A 15454-nucleotide genomic window follows, 5' to 3' on the forward strand; every position below is an offset into this window, starting at 1 on the left:
AAAGCTTCAGACACACAGTTCACTGGCAATGGAATCCGTCACAAACCGGAAGAACTGTCCAAGAAGAGCAGCATCTATCGATCAGTACGCCTACGGCTTCCCCTTCATTAAACAATCCATTTAGCCCGGAAAGGCTCATTTCACCGAGGTAGTCGCAGAAACAAGCTCCCATTTCTGTCCGTCGCCGTCTGTACGTTCTCGGTTCCCGTTTCTGCATTTATTTTTATACCGTATTTAAATACGAAACACCTCTTAACTCCCAATGGATTCAAGCGGATTCCTGCCCTGTAAATTTGTGTATGTTTATATCGTCGTTTTATCTTTCATTAAAAGATGCAGAATCTTGTGGCTTCTGTAACTGTTGACTTTCATGACAGCTGAGAAAAAGAGAATGCTCAGAGAGCATCCACAAAAGTAGAGGAGCAATTTAAACAGTTGCCCTGGCCCTAGCCGGTTTGGCTCAGTGGATTTAGCATTGGCCTGGGGACTGAAGGGTCCCGGGTTTGAATCCAGACCCTGGTCAGGGCCCATGCGGGAGGCAACCAATCGATGTGTCACATCGATGTTTCTCTGTCTCTCCCCCTCCCTTCCACTCTCTCTAAAAAAACCAATGGAAAAATATCCTCAGGTGAATATTAAAGAAATAAAAATTTAAAAAAAAAATTTTAAATAAAATAAATGATTGCCCTGGGTTTCAAGACAAGCTTCGGTGGTACAGTAACCGGGACAGATTGAACGTGTTCGATCCTTTTTCTCCCTTGATAAATCAACCTCAATGGGACTTTGACATTTTCAGAGCTATTCATAGGTCTTTCTGCCTCATTATGAATATGCATCTCTCTATGTTTTGCTGGTGGATATTTTATTAGAATTAGGTTTGAGTGTGACTTCCCAACTCCAGGGCTGATTTTATTTTATTTATTTTTAAAATATATTTTTATTGATTTCAGAGAGAGAGGGAGAGAGAGATAGAAACATCGATGATGAGAGAGAATCATGGATGGGCTGCCTCCTGCACGTCCCCTCACTGAAGATCCACAACCCAGGCACGTTCCCTGACCTGGAATTGAACTCTGACCTCCTGGTTCATAGGTCGATGCTAGCTGGGCCCATTTAAGCCTTTCATGCATATCGAGTTTGTGAGTGGTGTCAGAGAGGGGTCTACTTTTATTCTTTCACATGTGAATATCCAATGTTTCCATGACCATCTATTAAAGAGATTTTCTCCACTGAGTATCTGTGGCCCCCTGGTCTATCTAACATGAGTTGATTGCATATGTGTGGGTTGATATCTGGGCTCTCGATTCTATCCCGTTGGTCTATGTCTGTTTTTCTGGATGCCTACCTTTTCTGGATCTGACCAGAAGGTGTTGCTGGGAAGTTTTTCAGACAACGATTGAGTCTCTTATTCCTTCCTCAGGTGGTCTGTTAGTGAAAGCAAGGACGGCTGCCGTGGTCCGTTCCTGCACAGGCAATTGCAACCCAGGGCTGCCCACACAGAGAGTGACAGCTGAGACAGGCGATAGTGAGTGAATGTGACTCTTGATCATAAGATGCATCCTGATTTCAGGAGAGCGCCATGTGCGGGGAAATGTATGTCTTCGAGTCCTTGGGTTCGCTGCTCATTATTGATGGCATCTTGGGTAACAGCAAAAATGTTTAAAGCTCAAGGTTTGGAGGAAGAAGAGAGCCTTGCTGTCTAAGTCATAGAGATTGATTACTTTGTGTTTTTTGAAACATATTGATGTTTGCATTTATTTATTTTTTTTTATTGTTAATCCTCACCCGAGGATATTTTTCCATTGATTTTTAGAGAGAGTGGAAAGGAAAGGGAGGGACAGAGAGAAGCATTGATGTGAGAGAGACTCATCGATTGGTTGCCTTCCACACATGTCCCTACTGGTCCGGGGACCTCGAGCGTGCAACCCAGGTACATGCCCTTGACCCGAATCGAACCCAGGACCTTTCAGTCCCTGGTGTGCCATGCCAGCACGGCCAAGGGTGAACCTGAGGTGGGGTGGTGAAGGATTGAGAAACGACAGACGAGAGAATGAAAGCTGGGTCTCGGTGGGACCTGCCCCTCTGGTGGACAGCGCCCGCGCCCACATGCCGTGTCTTTATTTTATAGCAGATTCCACGAGGCAAAGTAAGAGCGTGGTCAAGATGTTTACAACATTCTCGTGGGTTTCGATCCTACTCAACTACATGCACCTGAACTCCACCAAGCCCACATCACTCAGGCACGTGGGGCCACGTGTTCGGACCACAGGTTCAGGCTTACAGCTATAGCCATTGGCTATAATTATGCTGGGAGGGCCCTGCCCTCCAAGCTGGGACTTGCACGTGGCCATGAGAGGACTGTGCCCTCTCGTTAGTCCAAGGCTTGAACCTGTCCAAACACCGTAGCTGCTCTCCACACCCGGGGCCGATGCCCTATCCACTGAGCCAAACCAGCAGGTAGGGCGATGTTTGCTTCTAGAGGCAGCTTCTGCTCATCTCAGTCACCAGGCCACTCTCTGAGCTGGTCTTTCGTCACCATTTGATTTCCTTCATTTTCTTTATCCTTCCATGAACTTGGGTCAGTGGGTGAGTGTGTATCACAGAAGGTACAAGGACGGTAGAATCTACCCTTGACTTTTTATCTTTGAATAAAACCACTGATGCTGGCACAAACTCACACCATATTCACCTACATGTAGAAACACTCTACACCAGTAGAAACGTGACCCTCGTGAGAGAGGCGTCAAAGTCACTGAAAACTCCTTCAAAAGGAGAAAAAATCCATGTGCTTTCTGAGTCCTAGGGATGGGGAGATGGAGTCCATTTCTAACTATTTAGCAAGTCTGACACCTAGTGGTCAGTTGGTATTTCTCAGGCGCCTACAGTACATCTGGTCACCTTGGCTGTGATGGGAGCAGAGCCCTGACCGGTGGAGTCAGTGCCACTGGGGGAAATCAGGAAAGTCACTCGGATGTTTGTCCCACCAACAGCAATATGGACTCAAAGACATGAGTTCCAGGCGGTCACTTCACAAGGAAGAGGGGGACAGAGGAAGAGGAATGGGCATGTTTCTTAGTAATAACCTCAATTTTACAGGAAACCGGGTGTCAGGGACTATACTGAAGGCTTCCAACATCATTGTCCTCTCGGCCACCTTGAAAAATAAGGCTGTTGAACGCTGACGAAATAGGTAAACGACTTGTTGAGTTGCCCAAGTTCTTATAACAAAAGTTAGTAGGTTCAAATTTCTCTCCTAAATCCTGTGCTTTCTTGTGAGGCCGTAGTCACCCAGCACATTGTAGCAGGCAGAGGGAGAGGGTATGAAAAATCTTTCCTCTCTGAGTCTGGCATTACAATGGGGTAACAATAAGCAATAATTGCATTATTAGATATTTATATTATTCATGAATATTATACAAATACATCATAAATTATTATCCATGAGTGGAAGAAGACAATTATAAAAATCTCTGCCTTAATACAGAGTTCTTGATTTTATTTGCTGTTCAGTTGACACGGGTGTGTATGAGTTGTTGTTGTTCTTAATTTTTAATTTGAACATTTATCCCCCAGTTTTACGGGGACATAATTGACATAGGCCACTGGCTTCGTTTTAGCTGTGGGGCATGATGATTGCGGAACGATTACTACAGTAAGTCGCATTAACATCCATTATGAATGATCTGAGAATCTCTCTCTGATCCCACCTGTCGTTTTTCCTTTAGGACATTATAATGTCCACCTAGAGCAGTGATGGCAAACCTATGACACGCGTGTCAGAGGTGACACGCGAACTCATTTTTTTGGTTGATTTTTCTTTGTTACATGGCATTTAAATATATAAAATACATATCAAAAATATACATCTTTGTTTTACTACGGTTGCAAAAATCAAAAATTTCTATATGTGACACGGCACCAGAGTGAAGTTAGGATTTTTCAAAATGCTGACATGCTGAGCTCAAAAGGTTCGCCATCACTGACCTAGAGCCTGTATGAGAATAGAAAGACAATCAAAGAAACCCTCCCTCCCTCCCTACCCCCATCTTTCTGACCGGAGAGCGAATTTCAGGACACAGATCACTTGTCTGTTGCTGTCTCAGTGGCCTTTGGTGGCCCCTTTCATGTCCCAAGGTTGCCCAGTAGGAGGGCGCTCTAGGCATTCTTCTCCCCCAAGCCCAGCCCTCTGAGATGTTAAATGACTAAACAAAACGGAAACAGACTCAGGTACAGAGACCAGCCTGGCGGCCGTCAGAGGGGAGGGGGGAGGGGGGCTGGGTGAAAACGGTGAAAAAATGAAGCAAAAACAAACAAAGAAAAAGCTCATAGACACAGACAACAGTCTGGTGAGAGAGAATCATTGATCAGCTGCCTGCCTCCTGCACGCCCCCCTATCAGGGATCGAGCCCACAATCCAGAGGGAAGGGGGCTGGGGCAGGTAGAAGAGGGTGAAGGGGGCTAAATGGGGATAGAAGGACACTTGGGGTGGTGGACCCAGTACAATATACAACCCTAACCGGTGTGGCTCAGTGGATAGAGCGTCGGCCTGCGGACTGAAGGGTCCCAGGTTCGATTCCAGTCAAGGGCATGTACCTTGGTTGCGGGCACATCCCCAGTAGGGACTGTGCAGGAGGCAACTGATCGATGTTTCTCTCTCATCATCGATGTTTCTAACTCTATCCCTTTCCCTTCCTCTCTGTAAAAAATGAATAAAATATATTTTAAAAATATATATATACACAGAAGTCGTGCTATGGAGTTGTACACCTGAAACCTACATAACTTCACTAACCAATGTCACCCCAATACATCCAAAAAAAAAAATGAAAAACAAGCAGAGAGCTGGGGGGAGGGAGGGTGTCCTGGGGGCCAGGTCATAGGCATGGCTGGACCTCAAATGCTTTGCGGGCTGAGTCTGAGTCACCAGAAAAGACCTATGACACTGTTCCTTCTGTAGCTCATCATTTCTGGAAAAACCTAATCCCGGGATGTCTAAGAATGTCCCCGAGGGGCCTGGCAGATCCCTCCCTGAGTCAGAAATCCCTGGTCAATTAGCTCGAGGGCGGCTTCCAGGGGCAACGTGATCCAGGAAGACTCCGATGAGATGGCCCAGAGCGTGTCCCTAAGTGTGAGAACAGGGAGGAGTGGGTGGTGATGTGCGGGAGGGGCCCGGGGTGGGGGCCAGAAACTCATTAAGCCACCGCACCCCGGCCCTGGCCCTGCTTACGTTCTCCTTGGGTGTTTCATGACGGGCCTTGCCCTGGAGACACAGGCCAGGCCGGGGCAGGAAATGAGCCGCCTGGGACCAGGGCAGGGAGGGACTGTCCCTTTTGTCTCCTGCCAGGATGTGTCTTCACACGAGCGGCTGAGTGAGCCCGGGCCAGCCGCCTGCCTCCTGGGAGGGTTCCTCTCAGACTTGACCGTGAAGCCCTGAAGCTCAGAGAAGCCTGTGGCTAAAAGCTCTGAGTGCAGCCCGGCCGGTGTGGCTCAGTGGTTGAGCATTGACCTGTGAACCAGGAGGTCACGGTTTGATTCCAGGTCAGGGCACATGCTTGGGTTACAGGCTCCATCCCCAATAGGGGGCGTGCAGGAGGCAGCTGATCAATGATTCTCTCTCAGAATGGATGTTTCCATTGCTCTGTCCCTCTCCCTTCCTTTCTGAAATCCTATCTAATAAAAGGGTAATATGCAAATTGACCGAATAGCAGAATGACCGGTTGCTATGACGTGCACTGACCAACAGGGGCAGATGCTCAGTGCAGGAGCAGGCCTAAGCCAGCAGTCAGACATCCCCCGAGGGCCCCCAGACTGCGAAAGAGCACAGGCTAGGCCGAGGGACCCCACCCCTGAGTGCACGAATGTCGTGCACCAGGCCTCTAGTCAGTAGATATATAAAGACCACCTCGTGTGACCTTTGAGCCAGTCCGTGGGCTAAACAGAGACTTGCTGGTGGAAAAGGAGGGGAAGGCACTGTAGCTCAGGGTTCCTAGCCATACAGCCTTCAGATGTCACGTAGGCACACATAGGGATGATAGCGGCCCAGGTTTGGGAGTGCGAGTGGGAGATCAGAAAATAGAATTTGGGATTTTTTTTCTTGTCTTTGCTTTTAAAAAAAGTAGGATTTCTGGACTGCTATAGTTTTTTGTTGTTTTTAATTCACAAAAAAATAAAGATGAAATGATGTCAGTGGAGAGTGTTGTTCATAGGACACAAGTTTCTATTGAGTGAGAAAATGTCATCTTTCTTTGATTCCATTTTGCTTGGAAATAGTGGTTTCAATTAAACGAGGGAAACAAACTTGAAGAACTTCAGCTTTAGGAAATAGGATATTTTTTTTCAAAAATAAAAATATACAACATAGTTTGGTAAAAATCAAACCATTACCAGATTCTTCTTTTTTTTCCCCCTGAAACAGATTTGATAGTTAATCTAATTGGCTGTTAAATGTATTTCTTTTGTAAAACCCATTATGTGTCATAGCTTTGGAAGGGGATTATAAATAGTATTTAATCCCACACAAAATTAAACAAGCATAATTTCATTTGGAAATACTTAGAAAAATGTACGAATATTCAAAAAAAAGTAAAATCTTGTTTAAATCTTACAAAATTGTTCGCAGTAAGATGGCAGCTCTAGGAAGAAAGACTACAGGCCATCAAACTAGAAAAATACAGTTATTGATCTTTCTGTCTCTCTCCCTCTCCCCTCCTCTCTGTAATCAATAAAACTATATGTTTTCAAAAGAAATACATTCGAATAATTTCCAACTCTTAACGTCAACACCACTTCTGAAATGTTTATCGGAAACTGGGGCTGCAAGTACATCATCTCCTCATGCTGAGGCTCTGAGACAATAGAAAACAAGACCTTCGCACAGCCCCCCAAAGTCTTCACTTTGGCTGTCCTCAACCCCGTCTCCATGCAGGTGCCCATAGTCTACCTTTCCCCAAATCTTCTTCATCATCATCATCATCACTGATCTCCTCATTATCAGCCACTTTTTACAAATTAATGCAATTTTCAATTACGATTTGCACTTAAGGAACATAGGGAAGTCCAAGCTGCTGAACATTAGCTCCTTTAAGTAGCCACTCATGCAGAGCCGGATGAGCACCTGAGGCAGGGGCTCCCGGAATAATTCATTCCACATCCACTCAGAAGGGTGACAAGTAGGTCTTTCTCCCTCCATGAGATACAACTAAATGCTCATGATTTACCAAAACAAAGCCATTCATTCAAGGAGACACAGTGACTCTTTATATGTAGATACTAGAGGCCCAGTGCACGACATTTGTGCACTCAGGGGGTGTGGGGGGGGGGTCCCCCTCAGCCCAGCCTGCACCCCAGTCCAGGAGCCCTCGGGGGATGTCCGACTGATGGCTTAGGCCCACTACCCCTTTGGGAGCATTCAGCATCTGCCCCCTGGTGGTCAGTGCACATCATAGCAACTGGTCATTCTGCCGTTTGGTCGATTTGCGTATTACCCTTTTATTATATAGGATATATATTTTATTGATTTCAGAGTGGAAGGGAGAGGGGGAGATAAAAACATCAATGATGAGAGAGAATCATTGATCAGCTGCCTCCTGCAGGCCCCACACTGGGATCAAACCCACTGACCAGGAATCGAACCATGACCTCCAGGTTCATAGGTCGACACTCAACCACTGAGCTATGCTGTGCAGGCCACAGTGACTCTTAATTCTAAGCAACCAAGGACACATGTCCGGGTCCTCTTGTGCGCCCACATGTGTGAGTGCATGTTTGTGTGCTGCTAAGAGGGCTCCTACGTCCTGTTGAGGGCCCAACGACTCTTACGAAACAATGTTTTGATGCGTTAACTGTAAATGAATCAGAAACATATGGAGTAAATTTCCTTTAATGCACATGGATTTTAAAATTAAGGGAAAAATGCTTGGCCAAGGCAATTTTGGCTTTTGCCAATCCCAAAGCTTGGGGTAAAGAGTCGGAGATGTTCGATGATCCAACTCCGGAAAACATGGCCCAGGCCCTTCCCCCTTTTATAAAAACCTTCATTTGTTCACACACGTGGCACCAAAAAACCCACGAGACATTTCTATTGGCAACAGCGCCTGATTCTAAACTGGACTTTGGGAGAAAATCCCTCGTTTATTGGTGAGCGTACCATGCATTTGCATTGATGGTGCATCATTAATTTGGGAATCTTCTGAAGAAATAGTCCTCTTCCTCAGCCCGAGAAAGAGAGAGAGAGAGAGAGAGAGAGAGAGAGAGGAGAGCAGCGCCCGCCTCGGCCTGTGTGCGCGTGTCTGCCTGTCTCTACATCATAAATATCTTGCCCGAGGCTTCGCGATGGGAACTATCTCCTCTTAATTGGATCTGTGGAGGCAGCCCATCGATGTTTCTCCCTGTCTTTCCCTCTCTCTATAAAAGTCAACGGAAAAATATCCTGGGGTGAGGATTCAAAGAGAAAAATGCACATGGGTATTTGACTCCTAGAGAGAGTATCAGGAAGCCACAAAGCTGGGCTGTTTGCATAACCGACTGAAATGTGGAGAGCGCCGTGGTCAACCATGTGTCTTAACAGAGTGGTCCTTTGGGCTTTCATTAACAGCACTCATTTCCAAGGGTCATCACAGGACAATTGAAGAGAAAGATTCTTTGGATTCGAACTTGGCAGGGAAAGCTTTGTCAGAACATCAGTCCGTCCAATATTTGACTTGCCTAAGTGTCAAAACATGCCATTTGAAAAGTGATATTTTCAGTTCCTACAAGAATACTTTTTGGAGGTAATTTTCATAGAAGAGAGAATATGTAGTCAATTAGCTTTATTCCCCAGTTGGACAGATAAGGCCCAGATGTGTCTTCTGCTGGGATGGCTCAACTCTCCAATGTTACAATACAGGGTGGGGCCAAGGAGGCGCACAGTTGTAAGTACTCGAAACACAGAGTTTATTTCTTGTGTTGTTTATTTTAAAATATATTTTTATTGATTTCAGAGAGGAAGGGAGAGGGAGGGAGAGAGAGAAACATCAATGATGAGAGAGGATCATTGATGGGCTGCCTCCTGCACACTCCCTACTGGGGATGGAGCCTGAAAGCTGGGCATGTTCCCTTGCCTGGAATCGAACCCGGGACCCTTCAGTCTGTAGGCCAACGCTCTATCCACTGAGCCAAACCAGCCAGGGCTATTATTTATTAATTGTTGTAGTCTTTTCCATATGAACAACTGTAAACCTACTTTTCTCCCACCCTGTATATTTCAGCTCCACAATTCTAACTATGCTCATTTAGTAAAATAGTTATCATAAATATTCTAGAGGTTGAAAAAAAAATTACCGATTTTATGTTTCTCTCACATCAATGTTTCTCTGTGTCTTTCCCTCTCTCTTTCACTGTCTCTAAAAATCAATGGAGCCCTTGCTGGTTTGGCTCAGTAGATAGAGCATCAGCCTGCAGACCAAAGGGTCCTGGGTTTGATTCCAGTCAAGGGCACATGCCCGGGTTGCGGGCTCGATCCCCAGTGAGGGGCCTGCAGGAGGCAGCCAACCCATGATTCTCTCTCATCATTGATGTTTCTATCTCTCTCTCCCTCTCCCTTTCTCTCTCAAATCAATAAAAACATATATTCGTTAAAAATGAATGGAAAAATATCCTCTGGTGAGGATTAAAAAAAGAGTTGGAAAACCAACCTCTTCAAGTCCAAGCTCAGATACATTCCTCTTGCCTACGGTGAGAGGAAACAGCGCGGAGTCCTCCAATATTAGCGGAAAGGCCATCACAGGACACAGGGAGAGGCCCGTGTTCCGGAGACCAGCTCAGACTGTGTCTAGGAAACTGGATTCAGAGCCAGCGAAGGAGGGCGTGTTCCACATCGAGTACAAAGCAGACCTTCGGAGGATTCTGATCAAATGTTATCTCTTCCACTTGGGAGTTGTCCCGAAGACACATGAGAGCGGGCAGCTGGAAGCTAGTTCACCCGACGGAAATGAATGAGAGCATTTAAGGCAGCGGTTCTCAACCTGTGGGTCGCGACCCCTTTGGCGTTCGGACGACCCTTTCCCAGGGGTCGCCTAAGACCATCCTGCATATCAGATATTTCCATGACGATTCATGACAGGAGCAACATGACAGTGATGAAGTCGCAGCGAAAATAATTGTATGGTTGGGTCGCCACATGAGGAGCTGTATTTAAAGGGCCAGGAGGTTGAGAACCACAGAAGGAGTCTCATTTAGACAGTTAAGCAAGGGGGCTGTTGGAAAGAAGGGAGAATGACGTCATACAATTACTTTTCAGGACCAAAAGTGTTGGTCATCTCTAGGTGTGTGTCTCTTAGAGTTACTCCTCTCACTCACCAGTGATCTTTTACCCTGGATTTCAATTCAATGTCTACTGAGGAGTTCCAATCGGAAGACTTTTGTGGTTGTTAATACTCACCCAAGGATATTTTCCCATTGATTTTTGGAGAGAGCGGAAGGAAGAGGAAAGACAGAGAGAGAAGCCTCGATGTGAGAAAGACACTTCGATTGGTTGCCTCCCACACATGCCTGGACCAGGGCCAGAGATGGAACCTGCAACCTAGGTACGTGCCCTAGACTGAAATCGAACCTGGGACCCCGAGGCCCAGAAATCAGGGGTCGAGGCTCTATCCACGGAGCCGAACCAGCTAGAGCAGTGGTTCTCAACCTTGGCTGCACATAAAATCACCTGGGAATCTTTTAAAAATCCTGGCTTCTGGGCCCCATCCTCCGGAAATTCTGTTTCTTTGTGATGGGGTGGGGGCCACAACATGAGTAACAGAGAAACAGAATTTCTGGAGGATGAGGCCCAGAAATCAGGATTTTTAAAAGATTCCCAGGGGATTCTATGGATTCGTGGCTACATGATTGTGGGCGTTTCCCGGGCACGGAGGACGCTCCCTGTCCTTGGCCCTGACCCCATCCTTCCTTCCATTCCTTCTCCTTCGCTGTGAGCCTGGCCAGGGCCTTGCTAGCAACAGTGAGTACAGCAGATGGCAGCAAGTCGCTGCTGCACGTCCCAAACCTTGGCCCGCAGCTCATTTCCACGCCGGGCTGCAGGGAGGCCCTGATTTCTTACAGACCCATCTCACCTGCTGCCTCCACCTTTCTGGCCCTCTCTGAAGTGACAAGGAAACCCCTCACTTGGCAGAAGCACACAGACTGGAAGCCAGATCATGAACTGCACCCGAGTCTGAGCTGACCTCGCCAGGCGCGGCCCTGGTGTCCTGGTGGAGATCTTCTTGGCTCCAATGGGCTGTTGAGCAACTCCTTGGGCCCACATCTGTGGATGCTCACCCCACGCCCAACAACACGCTGAAGCATCATTTCGTCACCTTGGCAACCACCAGCTTTGCAACGCGTCCAAGGGGGGCGCAGGTGGCAGGAAAGACCTGAGCGCCCAGGCCTCTCTCAGCCCAGAAGCCAAGAGATGAACTGGGGTCATCCCAGCGCGGCCTTGACCGACCGCAGCAGGGCTGTCTCAAGGCGAGGACCGGCCCGAAGCGCCTGCCTTTCAACTTGGCCTGTTTGGTGCAGCTCAGAAGCCTGGAATTTGTGAAGGTAAACAAGCCTTATCCCCTGGATAAACTGCATAACGCCGCTTAAAATACACATGGATGTGCTTCAGACGGGCCCGCAGAACTGCCCTGACATTAATGGAGCCATTTATCTCTAGGCCGAAGTCAGTAAGCCACACGCACTAGCAGGGAGGTTGGGATTTGGGGACCGGCTGAGGTTGGGATCTCGAGTGCCCCACAGGAACACGGGGTGCGAGATGAGGCAGTGGTTCTTTATCTCTGGGGATTTAGTAGGCGATTTGTACCCTTTCTTCTTCGTGCTAAAGTGTAGAAGTGAATTTGTTCTTTTGTGTTTTTCATCATTTCACAGAAGGATAGCCCGTTTATTTTTATAGCCAGCCAGTATGTACTTGCCCTGATCATTCAGTTTTGTGATCGTATATTTCAGTGAAGATTACAGTGGCCCACGGTTAGAATTCTTCTGCAATCAGCTCTGTAAGAAAGTAGGGTTATGGATCCGACTCTCGAATGTCTTGGGTTCAAGATAATTGTCATAACTTCATGGCGGAGCAGGACTGGTAACCCCAACATGCTTCTAGCCGGGCCATTCACTTGGAGTTCAGACTTCCGTGTGAAATTAGCTCTAACTCTCTTTGGCCATCTACTCTCAGAAACAGGGCAACCATTTTGTCAAAAACTCAGTCAGTGAATTTCTGAATATGGGGTTCAGAGAATGAATAGAGAAAAATTGGATTTTTAAAAGCTATTTTTTGTTGTTGTTGTTGATTTCAGAGAGAAGAGAGAAGGAGAGAGAAACATCCATGATGAGAGAGAATCATGGATCAGCTGCCTCCTGCAGGCCCCCTACTGGGGATCGAGCCTGCGACCCACCCTGACCGGGAATCGAACCCTGACCTCCTTGTTCATAGGTCCAAAGCTCAACCACCGGGCCACACCGGAGGCCACTTCTGCCCTGCCTCCTTAGCTGGACATGTGGCGAAGTGTCTGAGTGTCCTCCGAGGAAAGATGGACTGATTAGCAAGGTGAGGACTCTTAGCTAAATGATCACCTTTCATCTACCCCAATATACGAATTATGAAATAATACTCCTGGCTATTTTTGCCACTTCAAAATGTGAACCTATTAACCAAGAAGAAAAACAAAATGTCCAAGTCAACAAGAGATATTCCCCAATAGTCTTTCAAAATGTTGTCAAAGCACTCCGAAAAATCTGATTTTTCAAACTTTGGGTTTTATCTCAGTCCACTATCCTCTCCCCCAGCTATTGACACATCATCTCCCCCCGCCCCCCAGGGATCTGGAGGGAGATCTATGGGTGGCCCTAGGCTGGTATCTTTGTCTGAATCAAGCATGAGCTGTCTGGCCAGGCGTGGCTCAGTGATTGAGCAACAACCTATGAACCAGAAGGTCAGGGTTCAATTCCCGGTCAGGGCACATGCTTGGGTTGTGGGCTTGATCCCTATTGTGGGGCGTGCAGGGGTGAGGGGGTGAGGCCACAATATTAGTAACAAAGAAACAGAATTTCCGGAGGAGGAGGCCCAGAAATCAGGATTTTAAACAGATTCCCAGGGGATTCTAATGTGCAGCCAAGGTTGGGAACCACTGTCTTAAGACCTCTTAGGAGCTGGGGAGCAAATTCTCCCTAGATTTGGAAGTCTCGTTGAAGTGAATTATGGGAGCCAAATACCCCTTGAGGTAAGCCTGAAACTAGCGTTGTAGATGAGAACGGGAGGATAACAGCAGAGGAGAACGTTCTAGAATCCGTCGGCATAAAACCCCCAGAGAACATACAATTTACATGAATTCCTGTGAACTAGGGACGCGAAGAATGTTTCAGGGGGAAAAAAAAAGGCAAAAGAATCTATTTCAAAAGCTTCCCAGAAACAGATAAGATTAACAATAACAACCACCGCCAAATCCTGGAACGACAAGGGTGGGCAGAAGAGTAAGATGCGAGGCCAAACGCGGATTTCTGCCCTTGGGAAGGCACCCAGACAGAGACAAGAATAAAAGGGAAAACATGACACGTAAAACAACGGGGTCCGCTTCCTCTGGATAGGTTAGAGCAGGGGTCCTCAAACTACGGCCCGCGGGCCACAGGCAAATACAAATATTGTATTTGTTCCCCTTTTGTTTTTTCACTTCAAAATAAGATATGTGCAGTGTGCATAGGAATTTGTTCATAGTGTTTTTTTAAAACTATAGTCCGGCTCTCCAACGGTCTGAGGGACAGGGAACTGGCCCCCTGTTTAAAAAGTGTGAGGACCCCTGGTTTAGAGTCTAAACTTTAGATGATAAAAGGAGATGATGGTGGTGCTGGCAGCAGGAGGGGCCTAAAGCATCAGGGCTTGATGGGAAACCCAGAGGCCAGTGTGTGTGGAAAAGGAAGCAGTGCCCGTTGCAGAGGCCCTGGGCCTGGTGGGAGCAGGGGGTCGCTTTGAGAATCTGAAGACAGCTCCGCATGCTCACAGGCATCCACACGTGCATCTGTGCGGACTGCATTGGGTTCATGACATTTCACCCACAATATAACCCTCCTGCACATGCAGCTTCATGACTCCTGCATGGCCCGGCCAGTGGGGCTCAGGGATTGAGCGTCGACCCATGACCCAGGAGGTCACGGTTCGATTCCCGGTCAGGGCACAGGCCCGGGTTGTGGGCTCCATCCCCAGTGTGGGGCGTGCAGGAGGCAGCCGATCCATGTTTCTCTCTCATCATGGATGTTTCTCTCTCTCTCTCACCCTCTCCCTTCCTCTCTAAAATCTATAAAAATATTTTTAAAACATTATTTTCTTAATCATCCTTTGCGGTGGGAGTGGTCTAGGAGTCTTATCACATTCCAGAGGCAGGAGGGGGTTATGGGGGGCTGGGGGGTGGAGCCCACTTGAAGCCAGTGAGTTCCAGTCACTGTAAGATTATCATCTGAAGGCAAAGAGCCACCAGGACTGACGACTGTCATTCTGAGAAACAGGGAGAGATACTCATCACGGACAGGAACCCTGCTACTTGCCGTCGCTTTTCTGTGTTTCTGCTGGAGCATGCGGTTTCCTTAAAGCCAGAATAGCCCGCCGGCGTGGCTCAGTGGTTGAGCGTCGACCTAAGAGCCAGGAGGTCACGGTTCGATTCCCGGTCAGGGCACAGGCCTGGGTTGTGGACTCGATCCCCAGTGTGGGGTGTGCAGGAGGCAGCCGATCCATGGTTCTCTCTCATCATGGACGTTTTTATCTCTCTTGCCCTCTCCCTTCCACTCTAAAATTTATATACAAATTTAAAAACGACAATGAAACTGTGACCTGCGTTTCTTTTTTATATTATCAACCAATGATGGCCTTGATTGCAACGGGGAGTGATGTGTTTCATGATAAAAGACACTTCCTGTCATTCTTTCTCCTCTAGTGAAGCCTCCAGCGTGAACAGCTTGTTTTCTGGGTACCGTCCAGGCGAGACTTGTTCCTGGCTCCATCACGAGGACTCGTGTCCACACCGCAGTCATTGCCGACACCTTGGCTGATCTGCAGGCTGGATCGTTTACGTGGGGAGCAAATGACACTCATGGGCCTCGCTAGTTTCCGTTGTCTCTAGGAATAAAGATCCAATTGTGACATCCAGGCTATCCTTAAGAAATATTTCTCTAGAATATTTGTCCCTCTAAAGGCATGTTATTCATCATGTTATGTAATGATTAAAGATGGAATTGTGTTTTTAATTAAGGCACTGGCTCTTAATTAGCAATGATGTCGTGTTAGGCAATAAAAATCACACCATTTGAAGTAGAATAAGAGAGAAAATGTGGCTGGTTGTTCCTTATAAGAATAGCTTTACATTACGGGAAATCAGAATTTTAAAAATATATATATATGATTTATTCAGCAGCAAATATTTAAAAGACTATTTTTCCCTATAACATTATAGCACTT

The sequence above is a fragment of the Myotis davidii genome, unplaced genomic scaffold (genome assembly GCF_000327345.1).
Source record: "Myotis davidii unplaced genomic scaffold, ASM32734v1 scaffold875, whole genome shotgun sequence".
Lineage (NCBI taxonomy): Eukaryota > Metazoa > Chordata > Mammalia > Chiroptera > Vespertilionidae > Myotis > Myotis davidii.